Genomic DNA, 13,067 nt, shown 5'->3' with positions numbered 1-13,067 from the left:
AGATAGATAGGAGACAGATAGATAGATAGATAGATAGATAGATATGAGATAGATAGATAGATAGATAGATAGATAGATAGATAGATGATAGATAGATAGATAGATAGATAGATAGGAGATAGATAGATAGATAGATAGATAATAGATAGATAGATAGATAGATAGATAGGAGATAGATAGATAGATAGATAGATAGATAGATAGGAGATAGATAGATAGATAGATAGATAGATAGATAGATAGGAGATAGATAGATAGATAGATAGATAGGAGATAGATAGATAGATAGATAGATAGATAGATAGATGATAGATAGATAGATAGATAGATAGATAGATAGAAGATAGATAGATAGATAGATAGATGATAGATAGATAGATAGATAGATAGATAGATAGATAGATAGAAGATAGATAGATAGATAGATAGATAGATAGATGATAGATAGATAGATAGATAGATAGATAGATAGATAGGAGATAGATAGATGATAGATAGATAGATAGATAGATAGATAAATAGATAGATAGATAGATAGATAGATAGATAGATAGATAGATAGGAGATAGATAGATATGAGATAGATAGATAGATAGATAGATAGATAGATATGAGATAGATAGATAAATAGATAGTATATAGATAGATAGATAGATAGATAGATAGATAGATGTAATTACTATTGATATCTACTTACTGACATTTCTAACATGATTTATACATCATAAATGATAGATAGATAGATAGATAGATAGATAGGAGATAGATAGATAGATAGATAGATAGATAGGAGATAGATAGATAGATAGATAGATAGATAGATAGGAGATAGATAGATAGATAGATAGATAGATAGATAGGAGATAGATAGATAGATAGATAGATGATAGATAGATTGATAGGAGATAGATAGAAGAGATAGATAGATAGATAGATAGAAAGAAGAGATAGATAGATAGATAGATAGATAGATAGATAGATAGGAGATAGATAGATATATGATAGATAGATGGATAGATAGATAGATTGATAGATAGATAGATAGATAGATAGATAGATAGGAGACAGATAGATAGATAGATAGATAGATAGATATGAGATAGATAGATAGATAGATAGATAGATAGATAGATAGATGATAGATAGATAGATAGATAGATAGATAGATAGATAGATAGATAGGAGATAGATAGATAGATAGATAGATGATAGATAGATTGATAGGAGATAGATAGAAGAGATAGATAGATAGATAGATAGATAGGAGATAGATAGATAGATAGATAGATAGATAGATAGATAGATAGGAGATAGATAGATAGATAGATAGATAGATAGGAGATAGATAGATAGATAGATAGAAGATAGATAGATAGATAGATAGATGATAGATAGATAGATAGATAGATAGATAGATAGATAGAAGATAGATAGATAGAAGATAGATAGATAGATAGATGATAGATAGATAGATAGATAGATAGATAGATAGATAGATAGGAGATAGATAGATAGATGATAGATAGATAGATAGATAGATAGATAGATAGATAGGAGATAGATAGATATGAGATAGATAGATAGATAGATAGATAGATATGAGATAGATAGATAAATAGATAGTATATAGATAGATAGTATATAGAAGATAGATAGATAGATAGATAGATAGATAGATAGATAGATAGATGTAATTACTATTGATATCTACTTACTGACATTTCTAACATGATTTATACATCATAAATGATAGATAGATAGATAGATAGATAGATAGATAGGAGATAGATAGATAGATAGATAGATAGATAGATAGATAGGAGATAGATAGATAGATAGATAGATAGATAGATAGATAGATAGAAGATAGATAGATAGATAGATGATAGATAGATAGATAGATAGATAGATAGATAGATAGATGATAGATAGATGATAGATAGATAGATAGATAGATAGATAGATAGATAGGAGATAGATAGATATGAGATAGATAGATAGATAGATAGATAGATAGATAGGAGATAGATAGATATGAGATAGATAGATAGATAGATAGATATGAGATAGATAGATAAATAGATAGTATATAGATAGATAGTATATAGAAGATATGTAAGGGTGTGATGTAGTAAACTGTCAGGAACTAACTTTGGTCAGTAGGTGGCAGCAAATTAATAAATGCCCATAGGGAATTAATGCAATTAATTCTTCAGAATGTAAATATTGTTCGAGGTTGCAAACTCTGATTACAGATAATTACTGGGACATTTTGGACTCCTACAAGCCTGGCAGTGTGCTGGGATTGCAGTTTTGATACCTTGCACTGGAGATAGTCATTTGCATCATCCATTACCAGGAAACAGGAAGTAGAGTTCTGTGGAGAGAAGGGTCCTGGCTGGAGGTGATGTGCTGAGGGGACAGTGGAGACCTGACATGCTGGAAGGCAGCCTGTGCTCTGCTGGATGGAAGAACTGCCATGCTGGCTGTGGACTGAGTCTGGAGACACAGAGTCTGTGGTGCTACTTTTGGGACTGAGTCTGGAAAGCTCTGAAGCTCAGAAGGTAAAGGAGACCACATGAGAGGAAGGCCTCAAGGACTTGTAAGTACGGCTTGGCCGCGTCCACGTGGTGAAATATAAGGGACTCTTACGCTGACACCTTATCATCTGGGAAATTGGCCTGTCTGTTAAGTGGAGAGCTGGAGCATAGGATATAACTGTACTTTTATGTGAAGACCCCATTTCACTGTGGATTACAAATAGTATTGCGCAATACTTAGGGTGCACCCCAACGAGGGACCGATCCAGGAGAACCGTGTTCTTAAAGGACTTGTATCTGGTACCTGTTAAGTAACTGTGGGAACTAGGAGTATAGTGTTAGTTTGCTGCAATATTCTGTTGCATATTAGTTTGTATTTCTTCTCTGTTTATACCGTGTTACATGTTTTCCCAGATCGCTATTCTGTGACTTATTCAGTAAACTTTGTCCTGGGGATTAAAACACTGTGTGCGTCTGTGTGGCATCGTGTACCTGCTGAACCTGTGGGCCCAGCCCTTGGTCCTCTTTCATTTGGCGCTGCGAGCAGGGTACATTGATCGCCATGCAGAACGCTTCAGAGTCCGGGGAAGCTCCACCTGAGGCCCCAGTCAACCCTCCTGCCATGGCAGCAGCTCCGATTATGTGTCTGCCTGCAGGGGCGATCTTGAGTCAATTAGTACGATATGATGGTCAGAATAGGCCACTAGAAGACTGGGTTGCACATCTTAAAAGCACCCTCCGGTTATATAATTTGGCTCCTGATCTGCAATCAGATGTGGCGCTGAATGCCTTGGAAGGAGATGCCCGACGCACTGTAATGCTGCGCCCTGAGGAAGAAAGGAAGACACTGGAATCTATAATCTCGATCCTCGAGTCCATTTATGGAGAAACATCCAGTACCGGTAGCCTTAGATCCCGCTTCTTCACTCGCTTCCAGCGTGAAGATGAGACCATCCCCCAATTTGCCAATGCCCTCCAGGAGATTTGGTCACATGTACGAAAGAGAGAGGCCAGGGGTGCTAATGACCTTGGAAATGGAGATGAAATCCTCCGGGATCAGTTCATCCTCGGTTTGCGAAGCCCTCCTCTGCGCCAGGTGCTCAAGGACCGTATCCGGGTGGATGCTACTTTACAGTTTCAGAGGATACAAGCAGAAGCAGTGGCTCGAGATAAAGAAGAAGAGTATGGAGTGTACAACGTGAGAATGCAGTCTGCAGCAAGTCAGAGAACTCCTTCCAATGAAGAAGATTTGCGAGAGTTGGTGAAGGTACTTAGCACATCGGTGGGAGAAATTCAGAGACAGTTGGAACGGTTACAGGCCCCAGTTCCGCCTGAACACTGGGAAAGGGGTGCTGCTCTGATGGCTACTGCACCATGTCAAGCTCCTCTGGAGGAGGGAACAAGAAACTTCACCATGCATCACCCCAGTCCGTATCCACCTACACCTGGACAGACTTGGGGTTCTGCAAGTTATTCGAGGGCAAGGGGCCCCCAGTGTTGGATATGCCAAGAAAGAGGACATATCGCCCGGCAATGCCCGAGGAACCACGCAAACCCAGAATGTCTTCCGTTAAACGGGAACTCCCTGTGGCAGCGGGGCATGCCGCGGGGGAAGTAAAGTGCCAGGACGCCCCTGAAGACCCTCGGGACCTTGTGGCCGAAAGCCCTTACTTGGAAGTGCTGATTGAAGGACAATGGGTGAGATGTCTTATAGACACAGGATCAGAAGTAACCACGATGCCTTTGAAATTCTTTGAGAGAAACTTCGGCCATCTGATGAAACCTGAGAAGGACACTTTGATTAAGTTAACGGCTGTGAACCAGACTGCTATACCTGTGTTCGGAGTAGCTTGGATGAGAATAGAGCTATGCGGACAAGACGTTGGCAAGAAGGGAGTGGTGCTGGTGGAGAAGCCAGCTCGAGATGAAGCCCCAGTCGTACTGGGAATGAATATCCTGCGAGAACTAGATCAAGTCATGTTTTCAAAAGAGGGCCCTGGTTATTGGAAGAAAGCAACTTCCCATAAGCCCACCCGGAGAGCATTCCAGCGCTTGATCAGAGCATGCGGTATCTGTAAAAGCACCCCTGTGGGTAAACCCATTGGAACAGTATATGCTCCATATGGGACTACTTGCACCGTACCCCCACGTCAGGAGAAGATAATACGTATGCCGATTGGAGGAAACCGGAAGCTGAATGGCATAGATGTGCTAATTGAACCCCTGGGCTTGTCAGAAGCTAGCCGAAGTCCAGTGATCGCCAGAACAATTGTATCAGTTGCAGATGGACAAGTGCTAGTCCGGTGTATCAACGTACATGATTATGAAGTTACATTTCATGCAGGAGAGAAAGTGGCTGAATTGCATGTGCTCCAAGCAGAGACACTCACAGGTAGACAGTTAGCCCTACGGGTAGTGAAAGGTGATGCTTGGACTTTGGCAGTGGACCAGAATTTTGAAGAGAAGCCCACACCTGAGTGGAATGGCCAGCGAATTTTGGAGCAAATGGAAATTGATGCAAGCCAATTCACCTCTGATCAAATGGAAAGAATTGAAGCCGTACTGTGGGAGTTTCAATCTGCTTTCTCTCGGAGTGAGGAAGACTTTGGGTGCACAACGGCCATTGAGCACGAAATATCCACTGGGGATACTCCCCCAATACGAGAAAGATACCGGCAGATCCCACCTACTCTCTACCAAGAGGTGAAGACCATGCTGTCTCAGATGATAGACAGTGGGATAGTGAAGGAAAGCCAAAGCCCATGGGCTGCGCCGGTGGTTTTGGTGCGGAAAAAAGATGGGTCCTTGAGGTTCTGTGTGGACTATCGAAAATTGAATGCAGCCACAGTAAAGGATGCCTTTCCTCTGCCAAGGATAGAAGAGTCATTGACGGCTTTGCAGCGTGCCAAGTATTTCTCAACCCTAGATCTGGCAAGCGGCTACTGGCAGGTACCTGTTGCAGAAAAGGATAGGCAGAAAACTGCCTTTATTCTACCGATGGGGCTGTACGAATTCAACAGAATGCCATTTGGGCTGACGAATGCTCCGGGTACCTTCCAACGTCTGATGGAACACTGCCTGGGTGAATTGAACTTCGAGTCGATACTGATATACCTGGATGACGTGATAGTCCATGCACCCACATTTGAAGAACATTTGAGGAGATTGCAGCAAGTGGCCTCAGCCCAAGACACTTCGGGAAGTGAGAGCGTTTTTGGGACTGGCCGGTTACTACCGAAGATTTATAAAAGGGTTTGCGAAAATCGCTGGTCCACTACATGAACTCTTGAGAGGGACTTCCCAGGGTCCGAAGACACGCCCTATCTCATGGGGGCCGCCTCAGCAACAAGCATTTGATGAACTAAAGAAGGCCCTGACTAGCGCTCCCATCCTGGCATTTGCTCAATTTGACAGGCCATTCATCCTGTATACCGATGGAAGCCTGCACGGATTAGGAGCAGTGTTAGCTCAAGAACAGGAAGGCCAAGAACGAGTCATCGCATATGCTAGTCGATCCCTACGGGACTCTGAGCGGAATCCGGATAACTACAGCTCCTTCAGGCTCGAGTTGTTGGCGTTGGTTTGGGCGATGACCGAGAAATTCTCAGGGTACCTGACCGGGGCCCATGTACTAGTACGAACAGACAATAATCCATTGGCCCACCTGCAGAATGCAAAGCTTGGTGCTCTAGAACAGAGGTGGATGGCTAGACTAGCGAAGTATAACTATACCATCAAATATCGTGCTGGCAAAGACAATACCAATGCTGATGCACTATCTAGAGTCACCTGGGAGGTGCCAGTCAGAGAGGTCGATGAAGAAAATGAAGGAACTGAAATACCTGATCTCAGTCGAGTGCCCCGACGGTCACCCTTGGCAAGCTCAAGTGGGGTGGCTACTGGTGGCACGGTGCTATTAGGGAAGACTGAAGAAGAATGGGCACAGGTGCAGGATGATGATTCGGACTTACGGAAAATAAAATACTGGGTTAAAATGGAAACCTGGCCTAATCTTGACATGCGAAGTCATTTGTCTTCAGACGGATGGAAACTGTTACAACAATGGGACCGGCTAATAATTCAAAATGAGGTCATGTATCGGAGAGTGTTCCTGCCGACAGATCTTGAAGAGAGGTGGCAAATAGTGATCCCAGGTGTCTTGGCCCGAAGAGTAGCCCTTGAGGGACATGAGAAGGGTGCCCACTTTGGAGCAGAGAAAACGTACAGGTGGGTGCAGAGATTCGTATACTGTCCCCGGCTGGAGCAAATTGTCAGGGAAGTGTGCCAAAAATGCCGAGTTTGTGAGCTGGCGAAACCTCCAGAGCAGCGGGCCCCCATTCAAGTGATTCATACATCCGCACCACTAGAAATTCTGATGATTGACTACATCTTAATCGGACAATCAGTGAGTGGGCATCAGTATTGCCTTGTGATGACGGATCACTTCACAAAGTTCTCTGTGGCAGTACCAACCCGTGACCAGACGGCAGAGTCAGCCGCCCGTGCAGTGTGCAGACACTTCATCCAGGTGTATGGATGCCCGAAACGAATTCATTCTGACCAAGGAGCTTGCTTTCAAGGGAAACTGATGGAAGAGCTATGTCGACTGTATGGGATGGAGAAGTCAAGAACAACTCCGTACCACCCGCAGGGCAATGGAGCCTGTGAGAGGTTCAACAAAACACTTCTACAGATGCTCCGTACTCTGGAAACAGATCGTAAAAGGCGCTGGCCTGAATATTTGCCCGAGCTGCTCTGGGCATACAATAATCGTGTTCATAACACTACTGGCTATACCCCGTACATGCTGCTGTTTGGTCGTCCTGGACAGGAAATCACGGAAATGAATCTCAACCCACCTTCTGAAGAGATAACTAGAACCGCTGACTCTTGGGTGCAGGAACACCGAGACAAACTGAGAACCATCCAACGGGTGGTCAATGAGAGATTGCAAAAGCAAGTCCCTAGAGATCATCAACCGGTGCAAACAGTACCATTGTTACCAGGTGAAAGAGTACTGGTTCGTGAAAAGCGGCCCACTAACAAATTGGATCACCGCTGGGAATCACAGCCCTACATTGTGAAACGACAAGTGTTTTCAGAAGGTCCAGTCTATGATGTCCAAGCAGAAAACTCTGATGGGCCAACTCGGAGGTTACACCGTAACATGCTGAGACCATGTCTTTCTGAGGGACGGTCCTTGCTTGAAAATACTGGAGAAGTTGAGCAAAGACGTCCAGACCCAGTGCGTTCAAGAGACACCGAGTGGTGGCTGGTCACTATGCCGCCTGTACAGACGAATGAAGTGCCTACTCCTGAATGTCCTGTGACAAATGATACCCCAGAAACTGCAGTACTACCCCGAGAGGAGTTGAATACAGTTCCTACACCAGTGACACCAAACCCAGGCATTCGCAGGTCGGAGCGCTCCACGGCAGGTATCCCCCCTCAGCGCTATGCAGCTGATGATTTTATTTGGTAGAGTTGTCGGGACGCCAACATTTTAGTGGGGTGGCATGTAAGGGTGTGATGTAGTAAACTGTCAGGAACTAACTTTGGTCAGTAGGTGGCAGCAAATTAATAAATGCCCATAGGGAATTAATGCAATTAATTCTTCAGAATGTAAATATTGTTCGAGGTTGCAAACTCTGATTACAGATAATTACTGGGACATTTTGGACTCCTACAAGCCTGGCAGTGTGCTGGGATTGCAGTTTTGATACCTTGCACTGGAGATAGTCATTTGCATCATCCATTACCAGGAAACAGGAAGTAGAGTTCTGTGGAGAGAAGGGTCCTGGCTGGAGGTGATGTGCTGAGGGGACAGTGGAGACCTGACATGCTGGAAGGCAGCCTGTGCTCTGCTGGATGGAAGAACTGCCATGCTGGCTGTGGACTGAGTCTGGAGACACAGAGTCTGTGGTGCTACTTTTGGGACTGAGTCTGGAAAGCTCTGAAGCTCAGAAGGTAAAGGAGACCACATGAGAGGAAGGCCTCAAGGACTTGTAAGTACGGCTTGGCCGCGTCCACGTGGTGAAATATAAGGGACTCTTACGCTGACACCTTATCATCTGGGAAATTGGCCTGTCTGTTAAGTGGAGAGCTGGAGCATAGGATATAACTGTACTTTTATGTGAAGACCCCATTTCACTGTGGATTACAAATAGTATTGCGCAATACTTAGGGTGCACCCCAACGAGGGACCGATCCAGGAGAACCGTGTTCTTAAAGGACTTGTATCTGGTACCTGTTAAGTAACTGTGGGAACTAGGAGTATAGTGTTAGTTTGCTGCAATATTCTGTTGCATATTAGTTTGTATTTCTTCTCTGTTTATACCGTGTTACATGTTTTCCCAGATCGCTATTCTGTGACTTATTCAGTAAACTTTGTCCTGGGGATTAAAACACTGTGTGCGTCTGTGTGGCATCGTGTACCTGCTGAACCTGTGGGCCCAGCCCTTGGTCCTCTTTCAGATAGATAGATAGATAGATAGATAGATAGATAGATGTAATTACTATTGATATCTACTTACTGACATTTCTAACATGATTTATACATCATAAATGATAGATAGATAGATAGGAGATAGATAGATAGATAGATAGATAGATAGATAGATAGATAGATAGATAGGAGATAGATAGATAGATAGATAGATAGATAGATAGGAGGGAGATAGATAGATAGATAGATAGATAGATGATAGATAGATAGATAGATAGATAGATAGATAGATAGGAGATAGATAGAAGATAGATAGATTGATAGGAGATAGATAGAAGAGATAGATAGATAGATAGGAGATAGATAGATATATGATAGATAGATGGATAGATTGATAGATAGATAGATAGATAGATAGATAGATAGGAGACAGATAGATAGATAGATAGATAGATAGATAGGAGATAGATAGATAGATAGATAGGAGATAGATAGATAGATAGATAGATAGATAGATAGATAGATAGATATGAGATAGATAGATAGATAGATAGATAGATAGATGATAGATAGATAGATAGATAGATAGATAGGAGATAGATAGATAGATAGATAATAGATAGATAGATAGATAGATAGATAGATAGGAGATAGATAGATAGATAGGAGATAGATAGATAGATAGATAGGAGATAGATAGATAGATAGATAGATAGATAGATAGAAGATAGATAGATAGATAGATAGATGATAGATAGATAGATAGATAGATAGATAGATAGAAGATAGATAGATAGATAGATAATAGATAGATAGATAGATAGATAGATAGATAGGAGATAGATAGATGATAGATAGATAGATAGATAGATAGATAGGAGATAGATAGATAGATAGATAGATAGATAGATAGATAGATAGAAAGCTTAAGAATACCCATCATGTATGTTATTCATTGGTTATTGTCTGCATGTAGGTCTCACAGCCATTGTGACTATTTCAGTATAGATATATCTAATAGTCTTTTTCAGCAGTCTCTGTGATTGTGAAGCAGACTGGTGATACTCTGCAGGTATTAGGAGAAATGAGTCTGACAACACACGCTGAGAGTATATATGTTTCATCATGTGTATTTGTGGTGTACAGTGTATGGGCTACACATTTACTGTGCGTGTTTATGACATGTACATACATAGACACGTGTGAGATGACGCATATCTGAGTGATTCATAGTATGCACATGTCTAGCTCATACTTTTAGATGCTTCTAGCAGAAATAATACCCTAAGAACACATCATGTATATAAATGTATTAATGCACCTGTAGTACAGAGAGTATATTTATATGCTGTGCATGTTTGTATCATTCACCCCGAGGACGCAGAGCTTGCTGGCAGCCATATGCGCGCTGAGCGCTTCTGCAGCACCATTTGTTTGACCAGGTCACAGCTTTTCCTTCCATGTTTCTTTTTCTGTTTATATAGTATAATATAATAATGCAGTAATGTAGCTTTCCTGGCATTTAATATTTGATTGTTATATTGCAGTAAAGGAAATATCTATACAGTATTTGTGGAATATTCTTGTGGATACACTTTCGTCATGTCCATGCCATTAGTCTTACTATGGGCTGACACTGCACAACTGCTCTTAGTGAGAGATGGCCGAAACTCTAAAGATATGTTTTGTTTTGGGTTTGGGGGCTTTGGCCCAAAGATTCAGGTGAACTAAGAATTGAAAGTAAAAGCTGTTATACTTGTGGGTCTTTCCAGACCTCAGAGCATAGTAAGTGAAGGACCAGGAGGCCCAACGGAGATTCGGAGACATATTCGGAGATTCGGAGGCTCTCTCAGGTCCTCTTCCAGCCTCCACCGGCTTCCCAGGTAATGTCACAGGCCATGGTCAGCAATATCTGATGCTTTAACATCTGGTGTCAACCAGGAGGCTAGAGAAGACCCCAAGGGATCAGACACGGTGAGGATATCCAAGAGAGGTGAGGAAAGGTTAGTATAACTAGTTATGTTTCCACATCTCCCCTGGGTCTCCACTTATTATATTCTGGGGTCTGAAGAAGGCACTGAGTATAATTCAAGTCTGATCCATAGGTATTGATCCCCACAAACACCACTATTATTATACACAGGTAGGTCTTTTCAGACCCTCGAGTATAATGATCAGAGGGCTAGGAGAGGTGAGGGAATATAAAATATGCTGTTACTTACCTCTCCTGGGCTCCAGCATCACAGACATCACATGGGCCACACTTGCGTCCTTATGCGTCGTGATGCAAGCCTGGCTCAATTGATGTTTTATCCATCATTGAAGATGACCGACATCAGTAGGGAGTGTGCTGGAGTGCAGGAGAGGTAAGTAACAGTGTGTTTTTTTTTTTGTTTGTTTGTATCCTCACCTGGGTCACCAACTATTATACTCTGGAAAGGAAAGGAGGGGGCCCATGTCAAAATGTTTGCCTTGGGGCACTGCCATTCCTAGTTATGCCTAGATAGATAGATAGATAGATAGATAGATAGATAGATAGATAGATAGATAGATAGATGAATAGATAGATAGATAGATAGATAGATAGATAGATAGATAGATAGATAGATAGATAGATAGATAGAAGTGTCTTGAAGTATTGGGGTCTTCAGTTCATATCTCACCAAGGGCAACGTCTTAAAGGAGTCTGTATGTTCTGCCCGTGTTTTCACCCAAGTGAGCTGCTCCTTCCATCGGTTTACAATCTTGTGGTCGGAGTACTAAATTTAATATTTAAGTAATTCAATGAGTACGTGGAGTAGTTGAAGCAGCAGAAACATAATACAGAGACAATCTGCTCTTCACTACATTCCTAAAAGATTTTCCTCTGACTTCAGGAAGTGCAAATTACAGACAGAATGTAGCTTTTGTAAGCAGATTAAATAGATGGGTAGAGACAGGCGCAGCACTCTCTTATCATTTACACTACTTATATAGGTACACATATATTCTGTAATCCTTCATGTCATTCATACATGGCACGGAATAATCCCAGACTTCTCATCTGACTTTCCTAACTATTATTATATAATGAATATAATTTGTCTAATACTCTATGAACTAGAGGTGGAACAGATTTCATACGGAGTCAGATATTTTCTGCATTTGAAAACAAGGTCATATATTTAATGTATTGTATTATCACCCCATCTATATAATACACTGCACAGAGAAGAATCAAATGGTTGCATGATGTCGCAAGCTTAAAGACAATAACATCTGTGGTAAATGTCAATTTGCATGTTCAATCTTCCATAGCGAGATGTGACGAGAATATGTAGAGAGGTACGAGAGACACTGGTTAGAGTATAATGGACTTGATGGAAACAGGTATGAGGAGGAATCCAGAACACAGCACAAATCTAATTGTAACATCATTCTATCTTAATACATTAATATATTAAACTTTTGCCCTGGAGGGAGAGTATATATACATATATATTATAAAATTGAATTATATATATATATATATATATATATATATATATATTATAGTTGGATGAGGGTAAATGTGCAATGTTCTCATTAATCTATTGTAATATGTAAGGTGTGGGGAAGGTAGCTTGGTAGCAGCAATGGTGCAGACCCAACCAGTCAGAGACTGGGACACAAAACTGTAGAAAAATAAAAATAAAATAAAATAAAAAATGCTAAATAAATAAAGCTTTATATCAGGCACAAAAATTAGCAAAATAAAATACAACCTTAACTTCAGGCAAAAACAGTGTAAAACAAAATCCTGCTTGTCTGAGCACTAACAGAAAATACTAACTGTAAATGGGGCTTACTATCAGCCACACCAATCAACCAAAAATAGCACAATGCCATCTCAGCAGACTCACGGTGTCAGAACAGACCCAGGCACATCCTTTCGCCCCCTGGATTTGCCCTGAAGTGCAGGCTCTGAAGCCTTTTATGGCCCAGTAACAAGCCCGGGACCTATAACGGGGGGCAAAGGCCTATTCAAGACCTGCACTGGACCACACATAAGTCTGAAATCTGGGCAAGATGTACCGGGACTCCAGCACTCTGCCTGTCACCTT

The sequence above is a fragment of the Leptodactylus fuscus genome, chromosome 11 (genome assembly GCF_031893055.1).
Source record: "Leptodactylus fuscus isolate aLepFus1 chromosome 11, aLepFus1.hap2, whole genome shotgun sequence".
Lineage (NCBI taxonomy): Eukaryota > Metazoa > Chordata > Amphibia > Anura > Leptodactylidae > Leptodactylus > Leptodactylus fuscus.
The sequence above is the reverse complement of the archived record's forward strand: the minus strand, read 5'-3'. Positions refer to the sequence as shown.